The sequence below is a fragment of the Peromyscus maniculatus genome, chromosome 4 (genome assembly GCF_049852395.1).
Source record: "Peromyscus maniculatus bairdii isolate BWxNUB_F1_BW_parent chromosome 4, HU_Pman_BW_mat_3.1, whole genome shotgun sequence".
Taxonomy (NCBI): domain Eukaryota; kingdom Metazoa; phylum Chordata; class Mammalia; order Rodentia; family Cricetidae; genus Peromyscus; species Peromyscus maniculatus.
The window spans coordinates 34,906,276-34,929,358 of NC_134855.1; the positions used below are offsets into that span (position 1 = coordinate 34,906,276).

General features: G+C 38.9%; 1 long non-coding RNA gene across 1 annotated transcript in view; it reads left to right on the plus strand.

Annotated features, from left to right (window-relative positions):
* Nucleotides 1–22,868, plus strand: part of LOC121829042 (uncharacterized) — a 30,480-nt gene extending 7,612 nt beyond the window's left edge. Inside the window, exons 3-6 of the long non-coding RNA XR_006071817.2 lie at nucleotides 11,968–12,049; nucleotides 12,146–12,178; nucleotides 14,008–14,961; nucleotides 22,489–22,868. This is a non-coding gene — a long non-coding RNA (uncharacterized LOC121829042). The remainder of the gene's footprint in view (nucleotides 1–11,967; nucleotides 12,050–12,145; nucleotides 12,179–14,007; nucleotides 14,962–22,488) is intronic.
* The last annotated feature ends 215 nt before the right edge of the window (nucleotides 22,869–23,083 follow it).

A 23,083-nucleotide genomic window follows, 5' to 3' on the forward strand; every position in this document is an offset into this window, starting at 1 on the left:
TTCATCACAGCTTCCTTCTAAATAGTCTCCATCTTCTAGAGACACACAATTCAAAGCCTCATTTACAGTAAGACGTATTTGCTTCAGAAGACAAATTCTCTTAAACGTTTTCTAAGTTGGTCCTTTTTAACATCTTATGGATTCTTATGAACACTACTTATTCATCAGAAAAAAATATTGTAGTTGTTACAGTGATTGGAAAGTCCCTCAAAACTCCAGATAAGGTAACCATGAAGCCAGGCCAAGAACTAAGGTCTTACCAGGTAATGGGAATAGAAAATGAAACCCATAACCAAACTACTCATTGTGAACAGATTTTACCACTCTTCTTAAGGGATTCAGGTCTTTGGGACCCCTTAACTTTTCTGCCTTTCCCAGTTTGCTTCTGTAACTGTTTCATCTCTTCGTGAAGGCTCAATCTATAGGAATGACAAACACTTGGATAGTGAACTCCCCAGAGACCACCTGCACCACACTTTCATATTCCAGAGAGGGTCACTATGCAGCTAAAATTTTCACTTTAAAAAATAAAATTCTTTCCATAACTGGGTCTAGAAAAAAAAATGACTTTAAAATGCATTTTCCACACTATAAAGTGTGTCTTAACAAAACACAATAAACTCAACAGCAGTGTGATTACTGTACTTGTAAAACAGTTGGTGTTTCAGCACTCTGCCCCTAAAAAAAGTATGCTTGGAAAAATGGATTCTGTTTCAACAGTTAAAGGACATAATTATTTTTCTGCCGCATAACAATTTTTAAATGTTAATGAGTTAAGATGCAGTACCAAACAGCTCCTGTGCAGTAATACAGTGTAACATTTGGCTGCTTGATTTGCCTTTTTTTGTTGTTGTTGTTTTTTCTACTGTGGTCAAGTAATATGCAAGATCCTGTAAAATCCACTGGTCTCGGGAGGCTGCAATATGACAACCACCTAGAACAATTTATTCTGTGCATCGTGTCTGAATATACAGAGAGTGAGTTTTCCCAACATCCCCCCACAGCATTTTGGATCGTTGTTGTGGCACCCTCCTGTGCAGTAGTAACATCCCTGGGTTCTAAATACTACAGCGGCTTCATAACCCCACCTGCACCCTGCATCTATAGCAAACAAAGCTTCTCTACTTTTGGTAAAGACTTCTGAGAGGCAAACGTGGCTCCAGCTGAGAACCACTGATGTAAATCATGACTCTCAGAAAGTAGTCATGGGTAAGGGAAATATGCATGGTCTCTCTAAGTCTGAGTGATCCTCCATGAGATGAAGCGCAGGGATGACTTCTGAATCAAATGTGTCTAATATACTGAACAATGTCCACAGCATGGCTCTCCCGAAAGACTTCCTAAGTTTATCAAGGAAAATAGAACAATCTCATCAATTATTTCCATTTACTTATTCATTGTGTCTATTAAGAGTGTAGACTACACCAGGCACATAATAGAAGCTGTGTCCCCAAGTGAAGAGATATATCTTTGCTTTCATGGACCCTTACAGTAGGTCAAATAAGGAAGAGGCAGTTAAAGGTGTAGCAATGCAATATGAGGAAGAAAGCTGAGGAACATTAATTAGATTTGAAGGATCTGAAGAAACTCCCAGAAGACATTATATCTACTCTAAGAGTTAGAGTGAAAAAGAATGAGCAAAAAGGAAAGAGGTGAGGATGACTGAGAAGCTGGAAAGGCCATGCAAGGTGGCCGGGACACAGGAGTGATCAAAGAGAAAGCTCCAGGAAAGTAAGCAGTACATAACAGTGTAGCAAATGCGAGACGTGTATAAAAAAAAAAAAAAAAAACTACAACTGAGGAGGAAAGAAAGGAGCAAATGATGAAAGAATACTGTGAAGGGGACTTTAAGGTCCTATGCAAGGGAAGCTCTCTAAACTCACTTTGGAAAGTAGAACTATTGGACTTGAGGAAGATCAGTCAGTTTATGGTGGGGAGTCAAGTCCAGACTGGTTAGCAGCAAAAGAGATTCAGCAGGATCTAGGGCATGAGATAGAATGTTGTGCGATTCTTTGTGTTCTGACAAATAAAGCTTGCCTGACAATAAGAGGGCGGAGCTAGCCACTAATTAACCATAGAGGCCAGGCAGTGGTGGCACACACCTTTAATCCCATTACTTGGAAGGAGGAAGCCGAAAGATCAGGAGTTCAAGGCCATCCTGGGCTACACAAGATCAATCCAGTCTCAAAGAGAAACAGATCCAGGCAGTGGTGGTGGTGCACGCCATTAATCCAAGCACCAGGGAGGTGGAGACGGGAATCATAAGGCGGGTGGAGACAGGATCTCAGCTGCCTATTTGGTCTGATGATTGGTGGAGGTAAGGAGTTTGCAGTGGCTACTGCTCTGCTTCTCTGACCTTTCAGCTCTCACCCTTGATAGCTGAATCCAGGTTTTTATTGTTAAGACTAATTAGGATGATGCTTCAAGAGAATATAACAAATTCCCCAACTCTTCAAGGTAAATCCTTAGGCTGGAAGCCTCGCAAGGTCACTGGTGTTTACCTAACAGGTAACAACCCACCTGTAGTAGTAGGAACCTACTGTCCTTATTCTATAGATCTCCCCAGTCTAATGATTTGAACAGTATGTGCTGAGAGTTACCTGCTTCATTTGCTGTGTGAACTTAATGTTATTTCCCATACCAAAACACCTTCCCACACATCTGGACACCTGCTGACCCAGTCAAATTAACTTGTGAATTAACATTTAAATGGTGAAAGTGAAGAAAACTAAATCCTGGTAAAACATAAAAAAGCTGGTACAGTAAACAAAGCAGGAGAATCCAGAGACAAACACAACAGAAATCCCATCACAGAGTCCATAGCCTGGCAGATAGACAAAATTACTAAATGTCTAGTGTGTATTTGTTGTACTAGTGAGATGAGATGTATGTGTGACATAAAAAGAATTTTCAAATGACATCTTTCACTTAAAATTTCCAGAAGTAGCTTTTGTATTCCCATAGTAACACATCTACTTATAAATAATTTAATCTCTCTTGTTCAATATACAAAGTACTTAATATTTTTCCAAACTGCAAAGCTCCATTCATTGCCAATGCCAGTGAAGAATGAAACAAAGGCAGTCAAGGAGCTGAAGGAAAGGCTTACTGGTTAAGAATGCTTACTGATCTTGCAGAGGACCTGTGTTCAGTTCCGAGAACCCACATCAAAAGGCTCACAACCACCAGTAACTCCAGCTCCAAAGACTCTAATACATTCTTCAAACCCCTATGGTCACCTACACCCACACATACACAAAAGTAAAATATAAAATAGAATTTTATCCCCTGAGGGGCTGGGCATGACGCTAAGTAGCAGAGTACTTATCTAGAACATGAAGGCCTTCAGTTCAATCCTCAGCACTAAAACAAACAAAAAAGGCCTTCAAGTATACATGTGATAGAATTTCAGAATGTCAGTCTATGTGCTAAAAGCATTAAAAATGGTCCTGCCTTTTGGTTTAGTTCCTTCTAAGGTTCTATTGTAAAGACTGACAATCCATTGTAATAGAGAACTGAAAACAGATTAAGTTCTAGTGTGACAGAAAGTTCAATCTACCAACTAAAAATTTTTTTGACATCACTGATGAAATCAGAAATTTCTTAAAACTCTGTTCTCAAATCAGGATATAAAATTCTGTTTGATACAATCCCAGTTGCTTATCTGTTTCTTTCTTGTCTGTTCTATAGTAACTGAGACCAAATTTTCAGCTGTATGCACAGAAAATTTAAATGTATTAAAATATACATTCATGACATATTAGCAAGTAACTTTGTGACTCCTTTTTCCTCATTGAAATTGGCCAAACTCCTTACATACCCACTCAGTGAATGTTTTAAAAGAAAATCAGTAAATGGGTAGATCCCCCTAACTACAAACACCAGCTGTCTGTGTATGGCTGGAAAGTGCTGGGCTCTCAGCAGGCCAAAGTCAAGTTTTTAAGACTCTCTTTGCAATGAAACTATGCATATCCTGGTGGTTTTGAAAGGACTCTTAGAACTTGTCTGGAAAAGTAGACTCGTTTATCGAGATTTCTTGTTCAGGAAGTGCTACAGCTCAATTCAATCAGCTTTCAATCTTCTATAAAACTGTGAAGGGCCTGAAGGCCTGACAGCTTGGTCTCCATCCACTGAAATGAACAGCTGAATATGTATGGGTACATGAGAAGACAAGGACAGGAACCCCTTTCATAAGGCACCAGCTCTTAAGGACTCCCTTTGTCAATTCTTACTGTAACCTCCCTCCATCCCCTCTTGTCTGGCCTGCATAAAGCAGAGGCCAGCTGGGTTCTACTCTTCCTCAATAACCCTGTAACTGTTTTCAGGGAGTTATTTGTTCACTCATTAGTTCCCAACCCCACGGCCTGTGAAGTTACTTTAACCTTATGGTTCCTGCAGGGCTCTGCTATGGACACCACACATCCCAGACCTTAGTCCTGCTCTGCTAGAAGTCTTCTCTGATTCAAGGCTGAAACAGAACTCACTGCCGTGTTGTGCATGGCTTTAAAGAAGTTGGTTCTTGAGTACTGTCGCTCGGGTGGGAATAAGTAAATATGTCGATTGTATTTGTTTTAGGCTGCTCTGTTAAAAGGGAATGACTAAAAATCTTCCAGGTCCTTTGCCTAATAGAGTGCTTACAGAAAATCTCTAGTGTATTGAGGCTGAACTAACTATTTCATTAAATGATGGCTTCATGACCCTAAGCAAGTCTTGGTCACCAACTCAAAGCGTACAGATGTTCTCAGTTAGAATGAGTCACCCATTAGAAGGAACAAGCTCCCTGAATGCTCCCATTCATTCAGTAAACTTGTGGAGGGGGATCCCTTAGCCCAGAGGAGAAATGGTCTGATGACAGCCTTCTATTTATATTTCCAAGTGTGCCTAGCATATATGGCTTATACAGTTATGACCAGAAGAGGTGGCAGTTTCAAGGTCAGAGGTGACCCTACACTATGACTATAAGCCTGCTTAGTCCAATGATATGAATAAGAAACTATCTCTCTTAACTACTCAATAATTTTATGTTACTGAAACACTTATTCATAAGCAGGAAATCCATTTCTTCCTCCTTTAGCATACTATGCTTTGTGTAGTGTTTTTACTATTAGTTCTATTTCCTAGAATGATGTGCTATTCATAAAAGCAGCTAATAGAAATTGGTTCCCCCCAACACACATACTCCCTCACACTCTTTAACACACACACACACACACACACACACACACACACACACACTTCCCAAACAAAATTACTGTGGCTTTACTCATTGAATCTAGATGAGGCCAGTTTAAAAAACAAAAACAAAAAACCTTTGGTTGTGGTTGCATGATTGCCAGCAAAAACTTGTTTTCAAAACTGCAACAAAGAATTTTAAAACTCTAAATACTGTATTATTAGTTTGATGATGATTAAAAGAAATAGGCTTTAGCAACACAGTAATCTGTGTGATTATCTTGTTAGTTAAATATGTATTTATAACCAATTGCCACAAATTCCTCCAGATAAATTGCTATTAGCCTGGGTGAGTCTTACATCGTTTAATATAATTTCTTAAATTAGAAAGAAATAGTTATCTACAAACAATTAAGTAAGGCTTCTGCTTTCCAAATGGATTCAAATATTGAATCCATCTTTTAAATTAGATATTTAAACTCTCTTTATTCTATGTCATAAAATATTAATTATAACCCAGACAAAGTACATTTAATTATGGCTAATTGTGAAACTAAATGAGCAAATTGCCTACATAAAAATTTCACACATTTTTTTTTTACTGTGGACAATATAACATCAGCCTGCACACTTAAAATTGTAAAATAAAGCATTTTGTCTGTGAGAGAATGCATGCAAAGGAAGCCTAGAGAGCAAGAGCAGGAAGACTCTCCAGGCCTAGCAGCTCCATGACAGTCTGTAAGGTGGAGAGCAAGAAAGCACTGGCGTAGTGGTACTTCCCCAAAGCTCTCAGTCTACTGTCTTGAGTGGGGGCCAGTCCAGACTTAGCAATGCAATCCCTGCTGACCTCCGTAGCCACTTAGTCATTAAACATGGTCTCCTGAAAAGGATGAGCTACCTATGCTTTTAACCAAGGTTTGTAAAATCCTCTTGAAAATTGGCATTGAATAGATATTCCTCTGATCCTATCCTGTTGGGTTTAAAGATTTCCTTTTTTTTTTTTTTTTTTGTCAACTACAATCCCGAGTGGAACAAATGAGAAGAGCATTTTATTGGTTGAAAACTCATGTCTCCTCTATCAATATCTCACCTCTCTCCACGTTATTTGCAAATGGGGGGGGCACAGAAACAGACCCACTGCACAAATCCCAAATGAAGCTGGGCAGTTATGGTCCCTTCTGTGTAATTCTGCTGTCAATGAAAACTTAAGGATTCTGAGGAGGGTTAAGGAATATGCTTACCAAAGAAGGCACTACATTCCCTTAGATATTTATTAAGCCAATGCTGCTCACAGAATAGGCCTTCTTTCTTTGAGCAAATGCTCTTAACTTACAGAAGAGTGACACAACGTTTCATCACCTTCATCCCTTGCTTTCTTCGGCTCTTTTACATTTGTTCATTCCAAATAAGAGATACACAATCATTTTACTTAATTTTGTATTCATCACTGGAAAACTGACAGAATTACAAACAAAGCATCTCTAGCCAAACCTTTTCTCCTCTTCTTTTCACTTTTTCCCTTCCTTCCTTCCTTCCTTCCTTCCTTTCTTTCTTTTTTGTTGTTGTTGCTTCAAGTGTTTCTACACCTTTACCCTGTCATTCACTGTACATCAGTGTGGTTAAAGAAACCAGATGTGTGTTATGGTTTCATTTAGGAAGACCAAGTGAACACCAAGTTGTGTACAAGAAAAACAAGAGGATGCATACTGCACACTCCAGCTGACATGCTGCTAGTCACATGTCTACCTCTACTTCTAACTCAGGGAACTTTTCCCAAGGAGAAGAAGCAAGCTTCCTCAGCATTTGGAAGCATAAGAAAAAGTCCTAACAGTACCCCAAGAAAGTACAGAAGGAGAAAGAGGATCTCCCTCTATAATCAAGTGACATAGGGAGCAGAGCCACAGCTAAGCATCTGAGAACTCAGCAGTGTGTGTGTGTGTGTGTGTGTGAGTGTGTGTGTGTGTGTGTGTGTGTGTACAATTAGCAATGGGTGTAAGCACAGTCACAGCAATAGGATGGAAATTCTACACAAGTTATTTCAACATTTGAAATTCAAGACTCTAAACAGAAAAGGCACCATCAACAGATGAATTATTCTTTACTGAGTCACAAAATCATCTGTTTTCCACTTCACCTAATGGTGGAACACTCACATCAAATTCATAAATCATAACCATAAAACAACATCTTACTAGGTGGAGTTTGGGTGAGGAGAAATTGTTATGAGTAGGTTGGCATGAGGAAAGAAAAATCCCTACTAGTGACCTTCTTGACTGTCACTCTGTATCAGCAAGCAAAACCAAATCTGTACTTCCACATGCATAATACAGCACGCAGAGAAATTTCTACATAGAACGGGAATTGAGCCTTTTTTCATCCATTCCATTCCATTATTTAACAAGCCGTTATAATATCATCATTATTTTCCTTTTAAAATTCCTATCTCACCTATGCAATTTTCCAGAAACATCTTCCTGGTAGACACACTGATAGTATAACTTGTCATAGTCACCAACAGGGACTCTTACAGTGGTCTTGTCTCATAGTACCTGAACTTAAAAAAAAAAAGTCATTGTCATAGTTTGGATGTGAAAAGTCTCTCAAAGGCTCATCTGTTCCCAGTTTGGCACTACAGGGAGGCAATAGAACTTTTAAGAGGTATGACCAAGCACACCTTCGGTTTATAATATGCTTGTCCTTAAAGGGACTGCATGCCTCTTCACTTTTCATGTGCAAGACATTCACTATGTCACCTTCTTTCCACGAGGACTTGCAGGACTTGCTGCCTCCCAAGTCCTGCAAACAATAAGGTCAACAACCATGGACTGAATCCTCAAATACTGTGAGCTGAAATACAACTTTTCTCTTTATAAATGTATTGCCTCAGGTTTTTGTTATGGCAATAAAAAGCTAATGAGGTTGGGCAGCAATGTTGAAATCTGCTGTAGCCTTAGTGAATTGTTTATAATTGATTTATTTTTATTGTATCGCATTGATGTTTTGCCTGCATATATATTTGTGTGAGGATGTTGTACCCCCTGGAACTGAAGTTTCAAACAGTTATAAGCTACCACGTGGGTGCTGAGAATTGAACCTGGGTCCTCTGAGAGAGCAGCCAGTACTCTTAAAAACTGAGCCATCTCCCCAGCCTGTCTTAGTGATTTTTTTTAATTGTGAATTGTGTCAACCAGTTCAAAACATATGAAAATTATTACCTATCTAAAAATCTACATACAAAATACATTTTTAAAAGCTTGGGTGTCTTGTCAATCATTATCTCAACATTGTGGCCTTTGAGAGCCTGAGAACATTTCAAGACAATAAAGACAATATGCAAAGAAATAACACAGATAATTCATCTCTAAATAACTCAGTTCCAAACAACACCAAACTTCACATGATAATGTCTGATTTCCTGAATAATTACTGAAAAACCTGTTCCCTTTCTTAATCTCAAATTTGACCCAAAGCCAAGAAAACACTGGTATCCAAGGAGTTAACTAGTGTAAAGGCCAAGGTATACCCTGGGACTGCTTCTCCATGGTTGGCTTGATGCTGAAAGAAACCAAAATTGTACACACCCATTATTCATGAAAACGCCTTTCTTCTATTCGGTTTGAAATGCTCCCATTTTGAAACTACATGGATCTGACTAATTACATATTTGGGTTTCTTAGATATGCAAGACAAAAAGATTGTTTATGTTCTAGTGGAATTCACTTAGTAAGTTTCATAGTAATCTTATACTCTAAGAAAGTGTGTTTTGGTAAATGACTCTAAGGCCACAGAAGTGATGGTATTTTCTGTTCTACAACTTTCTTCGTTATTGCTTTTCATTCTATCACTGTAAAATTCAAGCAAAAAAGTCAGGAGGGAGGTCATGATATAATCAGGACAAAAACTGTAACAAAATTAATTTAGGTAATTTATTTCATTTATTTAATTATTTTGTACATGGGTGGGTGTATGCCACAATGTGTATGGAAAGCAGAAGGCAACTTGTGGGAGTCAGTTCTCTCCTTTCACCTTGTGGATCCCAGGAATTGAACTCAGATCATCAGGCTTGGTGATAAGTGCCTTTACCCTCTTGAGCCACCTCCTTGACCCTCCACTAGGTGTTTTATTAAAAAAAAAAAAGAATAACAATGAGTAAAACTTAAAATAACACTTATAAAGTCAGTGAATTTCAATATAATGGTGTACTATATCGTGGGCCCACAGTCCTGATTCTGGACAAAAAAAGGCACTTGTGGAGCTGCACACATACACACACACACCAAACACACATACACCACACACACCCACATACCACACACACATACAAACACACTCTACACACATATACACTACACACACACACACACACACACACACACCAAACACACATACACCACACACACCCACACACACCCACATACCACACACACATACATACACACTCCACACACATATACACTACACACACACACACACACACACACACACACACACACACACACACCAACACACCAACAAGCTGGTCCCAGGATCTAAGGAAACATTAAGAAAATGGTGTCACCTGGTACCTGGTGATGGGATGGCCAAACACCCTAATAGTTGTGCCAGAACTCAGCCCATCCAAGGACTGAGGAATCTGGATGCAGACATCCACAGCTAGGCCCCGGGTGGAGCGCCGGGAGTCTAATTATCGAGAAAGAGGAGGGTTTATATGAGCGAGAATTGATGAAACCAAGGTTGGATAAAGCACAGGGACAAATAGCCAAACGAATGGAAACACATGAACTATGAACCATGAACCAAAGGCTGAGGGGCCCCCAACTGAATCAGGTCCCCTGAATAGGTGAGACAGTTGATTGGCTTGATCTGTTTGGGAGGCCTCTAGGCAGTGGTACCAGGTCCTGTGCTCATTGCATGAGTTAGCTGTTTGAAACCTGGGGCTTATGCAGGGACGCTTGGCTCAGTCTGGGAGGAGGGGACTGGACCTGCCTGGACTGAGTCTAACAGGTCGATCTCAGTCCTTGGGGGAGGCCTTGCTCTGGAGGAGATGGGAATGGGAGGTGGGCTGGGGGGAAGGGGAGGAGAGCAGGAAGGGGGAGAACAAGGGAATCTGTGGCTGTAATGTAGAACTGAATATTATTGTAAAATAAAATAATAATAACAATAATAAAAAGAAAAAAAAGAAAGTTAACTCCAAAAAAGAAAAAAAAAAAAAGAAAATGGTGTCACTTCTTTTTCCTTGAAAGAAAAGAAGAAAGAAGAACAAGGGGAGGGAGGAGGTAAGAGAAAACGATAAGAAAGAAAAAGAAAGAACAAAATGATGGCTGTTCTCTGTCATGGCATATTTTACTTAAAACAAAATTGTTTTTTTTTTAGCAATGTAGTATCAAAAATAATAATAATAAGCCTTATAGGTATGTGCGTGTGTTTCTCTATGTGTAGATGTAACTGTCTTGTTAAATAAGAAACACAGAGCCAAATATAGAGTTAAAAGCCAAGAGGTCAGAGCAGTAGCTAAGAGTTGAGATTAAAAACCCTTTCTTACCCTTCACTGCCACTGCTGTCCTACCTCTCCGCAAGAGACCTACTTCCTGTGTGTTTGTGCTTTTTATTGACTTTCTATTCTGCCTTCTCATTGGTTGTAAACCCAACCACATGACCTCCTCGTCACTGTCTGTCTGTACAGACCTCCAGGTCTTCTATGGTTGGTACTGAGATTGAAGGCATGTGTCTCCATGCTGGTGGTATCCTTGAACACACAGAGATCTGCCTGTCATGTGATCGGGATTAAGGGCGTGTGCTACCACTGCCAGACTTCTGCTATGGCTTGCTATTAGCTCTGACCCCCAGGCAACTTTATTTACTAACATACAAATAAAATCACATTTCAGTACAAATAAAATATCACCATATCTATGCTTTCTATACATTTGTCATATAAAAGGGTTCCTTTACTCATTTTAAAGGAGGCCCTACTCCAAAATTCTGGATCCCAAGATATTTTCTATTTAACATGTTATCTAACCATGTTGCTATTGAACCTCTATATGGAAAGACTCATGACTTAAAATTTGCCTTTTAATTCATTGGATAACATAGTTGGTCTCTGCCGATAAACCCCATGACAGGCAGGTCTCCGACCATCAGTGAGGAGTGTCAATCTTGGTAGCATGTCTGCACAATGCAATGCTGTTACTCCAAGACAAAGAAGGAGATGATGGCATTTTCAGGGAAATGAATGCAACCAGAGAGCATGATGTTAAGTGAAATAAGCCAGACTCAGGCAATCCTCTATGTTCTATCTCACACACAGAGGATATGTTATGTATGTGTAATAAGAAAGTAGAAAGGGAACTATTCCAGAAGAAAAGAGCAACCATGGGGAGCAAAGAATGGAGAATCATGGGGAGTGAATATGATTATAGCACATGGCATACATCTATGAAAATCCCAACACCACACATTTTTTGTATAATGAATATACACTAATAAAAATTAAAAGAAGAGAAACAATTTGAAACTAGGCCTGGGGTCCCTCCAGAAAAAACCTACTAAATCTGTAATGTAATTTAATGCATAATGCCTTTTAATTTTAAATCCAGTGAGTAAAATGATACCATGGCAGTATGAGAAGAAACAGGGAGATGGAGATCTTTGATTATTTTCATTTCATTTATATGAGGCCTGTTTATAATCATTCTTTGAATCATCCTGATTGTGGCAATTTTAAAATTTTTGTCAGCTCATGCTGACATCTGCTAATGTTTTCTCATTCAATTTGATCATCCCTCTTACCAGGATGATGAATGACTTTCTCAATGCTGAAGCTAGTGTGACTACCTTCTGGACAGAGAGGAAGAAGGATTCTCTCTAAGGCAAAGTAAGAGACCACATACATGCTTAACCTTTTTGAATACACCTCCATTGGCCCCACCCTGAGCAACCTTTATTCACTCTATACTTTTCTTGTTTTCAGGCAGTTTCTCACCCTTGCATTCAGAATCTATAGGTATTGATTTTTTTTGTTTGGTTTAGTCTAGGTGTTTTGGGGAGAAGTGGTTGGTTTGGTTGATTTGGCTTTTTTGTTGCTTGGCTGCTTGGTTGTTTAGTTGGAGGCAGGGTCTCACTATGTAGCTCTGACTAGCCTGGAACTCTGCTGAGTGCTGGAATTCAAAGGTGTGTGCGACCACACCCGACCATCAGATTTCCTATAAAAGATCTAAGAATCAGATAGATAAAAGGCAGTGCCCAACCTAAATTAGTTGTTTTGTTTGTCTGTGACAAATACTTTGAAGATACTAACTTCTCAAAACTTTAAAATCTCTATAAAGCTGATTAGCAAAGTTTTTCTCACTACCCCAGGCTAATTACCACTAGGAAATTAATAGACTTAAGATAATTTAGGAGCTGGAGAACTAGGTCCAAAGTTAAGAACACTTTCTGCTCTTCCAGAGAACCCTAGTTATGTTCCCAACACCCACGTGTGTTGACTAACAGCTGTCTGTAAATCCAGAGGTGTCTGTAAATTCCAAAGGATTAGCACCCTCTTCTGACTTCCACAAGCACCACACTCACATGCACTGACACACTTACAGACACACATACATGCACATATTTATTTTAAAAGAAAGAAACATTTATTATTTAGGTTAAAGAAAACAAAACTGTCAAAAACAACTAATGATGATGAAAAAGAGGGAGAAAAACTTGAAAGTGGAAATATTCCTTTTGTTTGTCTTAAATTTGATATTCTGGGTGTATTGGGCTTTTATTTCCTTGAATCTTTCGCTTTATTTTATCCACCTATAATTTCTCCAGTCACCTGAAATTATTTAGAATGCAACGGCACATCAGGAGATTAAATAAAGACAACATAAACTCGCTTGTCCAGTGTGACTGCAGAATGTCTCATGATTCAAAAAAATTGGCCAAGACACTGGAGTTGGGTTTTACTAGGGAAGAAAAATGTTTTTACTAGAAAACATTTTTCTAAAAATATACAAAGATGTACATTTTTAAGGAGATGGCATAATACTAGACAAAAGCAATTTAAGGAGTGGAGGGTTTCTTTGACTCACAGTTGAAGGGTCTAGTCTGTAGTACCTTGGAAATCATGACTACAAGAGCTTAAGAAGGTTGGTCATGTAATATCCATAATCAGGAAGAACAGATGAGCCAATTCTCCACCTGCTTTCTCATTTTATCCTTTTTATTCAGACCAAGATGCCAACCATAAAACATAAAACTATCTACATTCAAGGTGGGGCTTTTGATTTCAGCTAAACTTCTCTATAAATACTTCCTTAGACATACTGAGAGGTGTATTTCCTAGGTGGTTCTAAATCCAGGCAAACTGACAAGAAAGTTAATCATCACAGGTAGACAAGCTAATTTCCCTGATTTACCCACTATGTTCCTCTGTGTGTGTGTGTGTGTGTGTGTGTGTGTGTGTGTGTGTGTGTGTGTGAAATTATGTACTATGATCTATTAATATATTCGTTTAAAATAATAATTTATAAAAATAAACTAAGAAGCTGGGTGGTGGTAGCGCATGCCTTTAATCCCAGCATGCAAGAGGCAAAGCCAGGCAGATCTCTATGAGTTCAAGACCATCCTGGGCTACAGTGTGAGATCCAGGACAGGCACCAAAACTACAGAGAGAAACCCTGTCCCAAAAAAGCAAAAAATAAATAAGTAAATAAAAATAAACTAAGATGATCTATTACAGAAAAATTACATTACTGAGTTGGGAAAATGTTCTGCATAGTTATTTCATTTCACATTATTGGCTAGGTGCTGTAGAAATCATCTTCAAACCTTTTTTTTTTTTTTTTGCAGGTGCTTCCACAGGAGAGTTCCAAAACAAGGAAAACCAAATAAGAAAGAGTGACTTTGACCCTTACTTTTACTGTTCTTCCAAAATAAGTATTTTTAAAATATAATTTGAGGTACAAACATCTAGAAGACTAAGAGAGGCAACACTTGCAAAGTCATGGATCCAGTTTTACTTCCTACAACTCTTCCTTGAAGCATTTAAGAGAACCAGTCCCACTAAAGATCTAGCTCAGTGGTAGAGTACTTGACTAGTATATATGAGATTCTAAGTTCAGTCCTCAGTACTGGGAGGAATAGATAGATGACAGATGAGACATAGATAGATAAATAGATAGATAGATAGATAGATAGATAGATAGATAGATAGATAGATAGATAGATAGACTGAAAGACCTTAGATGAGAGATACAGATAGATGATAGATAGAAATGGTAGATAGATGATACATACATACATACATGAATGCATGCATACATACATACATAGATGAGAAATAAATCAATTCTGCAATTATTAGAATATTGTTTAAAACATGCATGCCATGATAAATTAAACAACACCATGATAAATCCACGACACTAACAGTAACATCATATGAAGTGTGGCATTATTCTTAGACAATTTCACTCAAGCAAATACTTTCTTTTCTCTATGTGTACCCCTTAAGTATGTGCCTCTAAAGGTCTAATATTAGGAAGTTATACTATACTAATGGAAAGGGATTATAGTGCATTACCAAGAAAGAAACATCATATCAGTATACTTTCATGTTAAACAAAAATGGAATTTTTTTTAAATTTTTAAAAAATACAATTCATCTTCCCCCAGTTCCTCCTTGACACCTGCAGCAGATAGGAGAGCTGGTCCTGCCCCTCTCAAGCTGCAGCACTTGAAAGAGCAGGCCCTGCACCTCACCTGGGCAGCACAGTAGAGCTGATCCTGTTGGTGTGAGGACAGGTAAGTCAACCCTCAGGGTGTAAGAGTGGGAGAGCTGTACCCACCCTCCTTCATCTGCCATGTAGTGGTGTGGGTGAGGGGAAGATGCAGCTTGGAAGAGCTGGCCACAGAGGCATGAGAGCAAGAGAGCTGGCCCTGCCCATCACCAGCTGTAGCATGAGAGCAAGAGAGTGGGCCCTGCACTTCACCTGGGCAAGACAGTAGAGTGGGCCCCAGTGGTGTGGACAGGGGTGAGCTGGCCCTAAGTGTGGCCCTTTTTTGTGGGGGAAGTTGCAAGGGCAGAGAAAGGACAGGTACAAAGGGATGAGAGATGAATAGGATTGGGATGCATGATGTGAAATCCACAACGAATCAATAAAAAGTGAAAAAAGGTACATTCCATACAATAAACATTGATCATATTCTTTCCCCTCCACCAACTACCACCACCCTACCTACCCAACCTCATCTTCTCTCTTTCTCTCTCTCAAAAAAAAAGAGAAATAAAACCAAACAAACAAACAAAAGACAAAGAAGAAAAAACACACATGTTCAAGCCAGACAAAATCCCACCACAGAGGAGGGAAGGGAACACAAAGCCCCACCCCTAAACAAGAAACTCTGTAACTGATAACTCCGTTGGGGGGGGGCGGGGAATTAGTTTTCTCCATTGGAGTATCACTGCAACTCCATTCCAGGGCAGACCCCATGCCCCACCCCGGAACAGCTGGCCAACACAAAACAGACTCCATGGTTTGGTTGTTGTTGTTGTTATCTTTTTTTAACATAACTTTTTATTGATTCTTTGGGAATTTTACATCATGCACCCCAATCCTGCTCATTTCCCAGTCCCTCCATATCTGCCCCTCATCCCCGTAGTGTCCCCCCCTAAAGAAATTTTTTTTAATATTAATTTAAAAAAATAAATAAATAAAAAATAAAACCACTTCACTCCTCCATCTTCTCTGCCTCCCCAAAGCCTCTTCATTTGTCTTGGTGGCATTAGGAGCTGCAGTGTGTCATGCAGAATACTCTTTTGTCCACTCAGCTTTATTTACAAATGTTCATTGCAATGAGTTGTTGGTCTGGTTCAAGGCCTCTGGCTTCTGACACACCATCATCACCGGACACTCACCGAAACTCCTCTCAGATATCCTCAGATGTGGGGATGGTGAAGAACTTTTCCTATTATGTAGGCTGTCCTTTGCCTTGTTGACCATATCCTTTGTTCTACAAAAGCTCCTCACTTTCAAGAGGTCCCAGTGATTGTTTCTCTCAGTGTCTGTGCTACTGGTGTTATATTTAGGAAGTGATCTCCTATGCCAATTCGTTCAAGACTACTTCCTAATTTCTCTTCTAGCAGGTTCAGAGTTGCTGGATTTATGTTGAGGTCTTTGATCCACTTAGACTTAAGTTTTGTGCATGGTGACAGATATGTATCTATTTGCAGCCTTCTATACATTGTTATCCAGTTATGCCAGCACCATTTGTTGAAGATGCTTTCTTTTTTCCATTGTACACTTTTGGCTTCTTTGTCAAAAATTATGTGTTCTTAGGTGTGCGGATTAATGTCAAGGTCTTCAGTTCAATTCCATTGGTCCACATGTCGGTTTTTATGCCAGTACCAAGCTGTTTTTATTACTGTAGCTCTATAGTAGAGCTTGAAGTCAGGGATTATGATGCCTCCAGAGGTTGTTTTATCATACAGGATTCTTTTGGCTATCCTGGGTTTTTTGTTTTTCCATATGAAGTTGAGTATTATTCTTTCTAGGTCTGTGAAGAAGTGTGTTGGTATTTTGATAGGGATTGCATTGAACTTGTAGATTGCTTTTGGTAAAATTGCCATTTTTACTATGTTAGTCTTGCCTATCCATGAGCATGGGAGATCTTTCCATTTTCTGACATCTTCTTCAATTTCTTTTTTCAGGGACTTAAAGTTCTTGTCATATAGGTCCTTCACTTGCTTGGTTAGTGTTACCCCAAGGTATTTTATGTCCTTTGTGGCTATTGTAAAGGGTGATATATCTTTGATTTCCTTCTCAGCCTCTTTGTCAATTGTATATAGGAGGGCTACTGATTTTTTTGAGTTGATCTTGTATCCTGCTATGTTGCTGAAGGTGTTTATAAGCTGTATCAGTTCCTTGGTTGAATCTTTGGGGTCACTCAAGTATACTGTCATGTTATCTGCAACTAGGGAAAGCTTGACTTCTTCCTTTCCAATTTGTATCCCCTTAATCTCCTTATGTTGTCTTATTGCTCTGGCTAGAACTTCAAGTACTATATTGAATAAGTATGGAGAGAGCGGACAGCCTTGCCTCGTTCCTGATTTTAGTGGAATTGCTTTAAGTTTCTCTCCATTTAATTTGATGTTGGCTGTTGGCTTGCTGTAAATTGCCTTTGTTATGTTTAGGTATGTTCCCTGTATTCCTGATCGTTCCAAGACCTTTATCATGAAGGGGTATTGGATTTTGTCAAATGCCTTTTCTGCATCTAGGGAGATGATCATGTGTTTTTTTTTTCTTTGAGTTTTTTTATATGGTGTATTACATTGACGGACTTTCATATGTTGAACCACCCTTGCATCCCTGGGATGAAGCCTCCTTGATCATGGTGGATAATTGTTTTGATGTGTTCTTGGAGTCTGTTTGCCAGTATTTTATTGAGTATTTTTGCATCAATGTTCATGAGAGAGATCGGTCTGTAGTTCTCTTTCTTTGTTGTATCCTTGTTTGGTTTAGGAATCAGGGTAATTGTAGCCTCATAGAAGGAGTTTGGTAATGTTCCTTCTGTTTCTATTGTGTGGAACAATTTAGAGAGTATTGGTATTAACTCTTCTTTGAAGATCTGGTAGAATTCTGTGCTGAAACCATCTGGTCCTGGGCTTTTTTTGGTTGGGAGAATTTTAATGACTGTTTCTATTTCCTTAGGGGTTATTGGACTATTTAAATAGTTTATCTGGTCTTGATTTAACTTAGGTATGTGGTACCTATCCAGAAAATTATCCATTTCTTTTAGATTTTCCAGTTTTGTGGAGTAGAGGTTTTTGAAGTATGACCTGATGATTCTCTAGATTTCCTCAATGTCTGTTATGTCCCCCTTTTCATTTCTGATTTTGTTGATTTGGATGCTCTCTCTTTGTCTTTTGGTTAGTTTGGATAAAGGCTTGTCTATCTTGTTGATTTTCTCAAAGAACCTACTCTTTGTTTCATTAATTTTTTGTATTGTTCCCTTTGTTTCTATTTTATTGATTTCAGCTCTCACTTTGATAATTTCCTGGTGTCTATTCTTCCTGGGAGGCTTTGCTTCTTCTTGTTCTAGAGCTTTCAGGTGTGCTGTTAAGTCACTAGTGTGAGATTTCTCCAACCTCTTTATGTGGGCATTTAGTGCTATGAATTTCCCTCTTAGCACTGCTTTCATAGTGTCCCATAAGTTTGGGTATGTGGTGTCTTCATTTTCGTTGATCTCTAGGAAGTCTTTAATTTCTTTCTTTATTTCTTCCTTAACCCATTGGTGATTCAGATGAGCATTATTCAGTTTCCATGAGATTGTATGTGGTGGTATTCTAATTGTACTGAAATGTGATTTTGATTGTATGTTAATAAATAAAGTTGCTCGGGGGTCAAAGCTATTAGAGCCATAGACAGAGTGTGGCGGTGGTGGCGCACGCCTTTAATCCCATAGATCTCTGTGTGTTCAGGAATACAGCCAGCATTGGAGACATATACCTTTAAGACCTGGGGGGCTGTACATACAGACAGTGACGAGGCAGTCACGTGTTTGGGTTTACAACCAATGAGAAGGCAGAATGACTATGAAACGACTTACACACAGGGAAATAGCTCTCTTTCGGGAAGCTGGGACCACCACAGGAGGAAGGGTGAGATTTTAGCTCTGAGCTCTGACCTCTTGGCTTTCTCTTTTACATTGGTTCTGTGTTTCTTATTTAATAAGACGGTTGGTTACATCTACAATTGTAGGTTTTCTGTAGTTTTTGTTGTTGTTGAAATCTAACTTTAAACCATGGTGATCTGATAGAACACAGAAGGTTATTCCAATTGTTTTGTATCTGTTGAGATTTGCTTTGTGGCCAAGTATGCAGTCGATTTTAGAGAAGGTTCCATGTGGTGCTGAGAAGAAGGTATATTCTTTTTTGTTAGGATGGAATGTTCTGTAGATATCTATTAAGTCCATTTGAGTCATAACATCAGTTAAGTTCTTTATTTCTCTGTTAAGTTTCGATTTGGGAGATCTGTCCAGTGATGAAAGTAGGATGTTGAAGTCTCCCACTATTAATGTGTGGGGTTTTATATGTGGTTTAAGCTTTAGTAATGTTTCTTTTACATATGTGGGTGCCCTTGTGTTTGGGGCGTAAATGTTCAGAATTGAAATTTCATCTTGGTGGATCTTTCCTGTGATGAGTATGTAATGCCCTTCTTGATCTCTTTTGATTGATTTTAGTTTGAAGTCTATTTTGCTGGATATTAGGATGGCTACACCTGCTTGTTTCTTAAGACCGTTTGATTGAAAAGTCTTTTCCCAGCCTTTTATTCTTAGGTAGTGTCTATCTTTTAATTTGAGGTGTGTTTCTTGTATGCAGCAGAAAAATGGGTCCTGCTTTTGTATCCATTCTGTAAGCCTATGTCTTTTTATAGGTGAATTAAGTCCATTAATATTAAGGGATATTAATGATCAGTGATTGTTCATTCCTGTTATTTTTTGGTGGTAGTGTGTGTGTACTTCTCTTCTTTGGGGTTTACTGCTGTGGCTTTATCTATTGCCTGTGTTTTTGAGGGTGTATCTGAGTTCCTTAGGTTGGAATTTTCCTTCTATTGCTTTCTGTAGGCTGGGTTTGTGGATAAGTATTTAAATTTAAATCTGGCTTTGTCTTGGAATGTCTTGTTCACTCTGTCTATGATGGTTGAAAGTTTTGCTGGGTATATTAGTCTAGGTTGGCATCCATGGTCTCTTAGTGTCTGCATTACATCTGTCTAGGTCCTTCTGGCTTTCAAAGTCTCCATTGAGAAATCAGGTGTTATTTTGATGGGTTTGCCTTTATAAGTCACTTGGCCTTTTTCCTTTGCTGCTCTTAATATTCTTTCTTTATTTTGTATGTTTAGTTGTTTAATTATTATATGGTGAGGGGACTTTTTGGGGGGTCTAGTCTGTTTGATGTTCTGTAGGCTTCTTATATCTTCATAGGCATTGCCTTCTTTTTTTGGTTTTTTTTTTTTTTTTTTTTTTTTTTTTGGTTTTTTCGAGACAGGGTTTCTCTGTGTAGCTTTGCGCCTTTCCTGGAACTCACTTGGTAGACCAGGCTGGCCTCGAACTCACGGAGATCCGCCTGCCTCTGCCTCCCGAGTGCTGGGATTAAAGGCGTGCGCCACCACCGCCCGGCTTGCATTGCCTTCTTTAAGTTGGGAAAGTTTTCTTCTATGATCTTGTTGAATATAGTTTCTGTGCCTTTGAGTTGGTATTCTTCTCCTTCCTCCATCCCTATTATTCGTAGGTTTGATCTTTCCATGGTGTCCCAAATTTCTTGGACATTTTGGTTCATGACTTTGTTGGCTTTAGTGTTTTCTTTGACTGATGAATCTATTTCTTCTACCATATCTTCAATGCCAGAGATCCTTTCTTCCATCTCTTGCATTCTGTTGGTTATACTTGCATCTGAAGTTCCCAATCATTTACTCAGATTTTCTATTTCCAGCATTCCATCTGTTTGTGTCTTCTTCATTTTTTCTATTTCCCTTTTCAGGTATTGGACTGCTTCCTTCATCTGTTTCATTGCTTTTTCATGATTTTCTTTCAGGCCTTTATTGTTTTCTTCCAGGACCTTATTGTTTTCTTCTGCTTTGTTTGTCCTTTCCTCTAGTTTTTTATAGCGTTCTTCCCATTTTTTGTTTGTCTTTTCCTCAATTTCATTTGTGATTCCTTCTATATAAGCCTCTATCTTCTTCATGATGTTATTCATAAGGCTGTTTTCTTCTGCTTCTTCTAATTTTTGATGTTCAGGTCTAGATGTTGGAGGAGGGTTAGGTTCTGGTGATGTTGTATTGCTCTTCATTTTGTTGTATGTACTTCTTCCTTGACGTCTACCTATCTCCTTGTGATTTGTTCTTGGTCTTATCAACGCACGTGGTCCAGACAGAGCTGACAGATTCAGGAAGTCTCTCTCTCTGGTCCAGATGGGAGCTCTCTTGTCCAGATGGGAAGACTGGGGCAGGATGGGAGCTGGGGGCCGGTCTCTAAGTCTCAGGAAGTAGCTGGGGTCTCAGGCAAATGAGCATAGGAGCAGGGTCGGCCAGGGGTCTTGGAGAAGGGGAGCCTTCCTGCTGGGGGTAGAAGGGATCCTGCCCGATGGCCAGAACCTGGGGCCAAGTTGGGCAGGTCTTCTCTGGAGTGGCTGGTGCCCACGGGTGGGATCTAGGCTGAGCCCAGGCACTTACCTCTTGTCCAGACTGGAAGTCAGTTTGTTTGTTTGTTAAACAGAATTAAAAACTAAAGTAACTCATTAAGGCTGTATTTTTCAAAGGATAATTAAACACATTAAAACAAGCTATGACATTAATATTCAGCACCAAAATCATCAAATTGGTTTACTGCACACAAAATAGAAAATATGTTCACTGCATAACTGACCACTAGATAATATTTGCTTATAGCAGTTATTCTTATGAAAATTGAGAAAGGGGATGTATAAAATTGTAGCTACCTGGGTGAGATAGAAAAAGGCTTTTCTAAACAAATGCATGCATAGACAGATAGACATGTGAGATGTGTACATATATACACATGCAAGAAACTAAAGTTTATCCCACTCAGCCATTAAGAGTTACAGATGTATAATAGGTATATGCCAAATTTAAATGTCATTTGGAAAGTAAAAACAATATTCATTTTATAATTCTATAGTTTAGTTACACAAAATTTTAATTGTATCCAAATGACTTTAAACTTGAAATTTCAGTGATTAATTTTCATTTCATTAAAACTATCTGATCATTCCATTTTTCTGCTTCTGGTTTTTGCTGCTAGTAGGTGGTAGAAGACACCAATTCCTAACAGTTGTCAGTCACAGCTCAATCCTAGGAAGCTGTTTGTAGTCAAACATAAATGGAAGACAATCTAGTTAAACAACCACACTATGTCTTTTTGTTTTTGGTACTATCAGGTAGCATGAGAAGAGAAGAGCAAAAATCTCCTTGTGACATTTCAGAGTTGGGTATTTGCAACAGAAAGGGGAAAAATAGAATTGACTGAAGTCATTTATGCTCTGAACACTAAGCATAACCTCTCTCTAAAGTAGATGGCCTTTTGTCTAGCAAACACCTTGATTGGTTGCTTGAGTTTCAATGCCAAGGCTCCTGTGCACAGTCTGGACAAATACAAAAATAAGCAAAGGCCTCCATGAGTGGGTCTCTCTCTCTTTCTCTCTCTCTCTCTCTCCCTCCCTCCCTCTCTCTCTCCCTCCCTCCCTCTCCCTCTCCCTCCGTTTTGTTTTTTGTTGTTCTTGTTTATTTGTTTGTTTTATTTCATTTTTAATCAAAGGATGAAGTTGGAGAAGTTTTGTCCAAGCAAAGGGAGACCACCAATAAGGAGTCGTGACAAAGAGAGGGGAGCCTGTGTAAAAAGCGGGGAGTACATTTTTTTAAATGTGTGTCATCACTTTTGAATTTGAACATGTTGAAAAGTAAATGTTGCTATCAATGAACATCTTTGAACCACTGCCCATACTGAACAAATCACTACCTTTTTGCTCTTGTGAGATCCTTTGCTTCTTTTTCCTGCTGTTTTTGTCATATGCTTTGCCGAGAATCCTCTCCAATCACCTCAGCTTATCTCATAAACAGGAAAGGAATTTTCTACTTTATGTTTTCTCTTATTGAAATAAAGAAAAATAAAGGAAATAGATTCATTTCTCATACAGTATATCCTGATTATAATTTTCCCTCCTTCTTCTCCCATTCCTCCCCACCTCCCCTCCCCTCCAGATCCACTCCCTTTCTGTCTCTCTTAGTTGCTTCGAAGAGATAGCAACCAAACGTGACAAAATAAAATATAAGATGAAGCAAAAAATTATCATATCCAAGTTGGACAGGGAAACCCAACAAAAGGAAAAAAGTTCCAAGAGCAGGCACAAGAG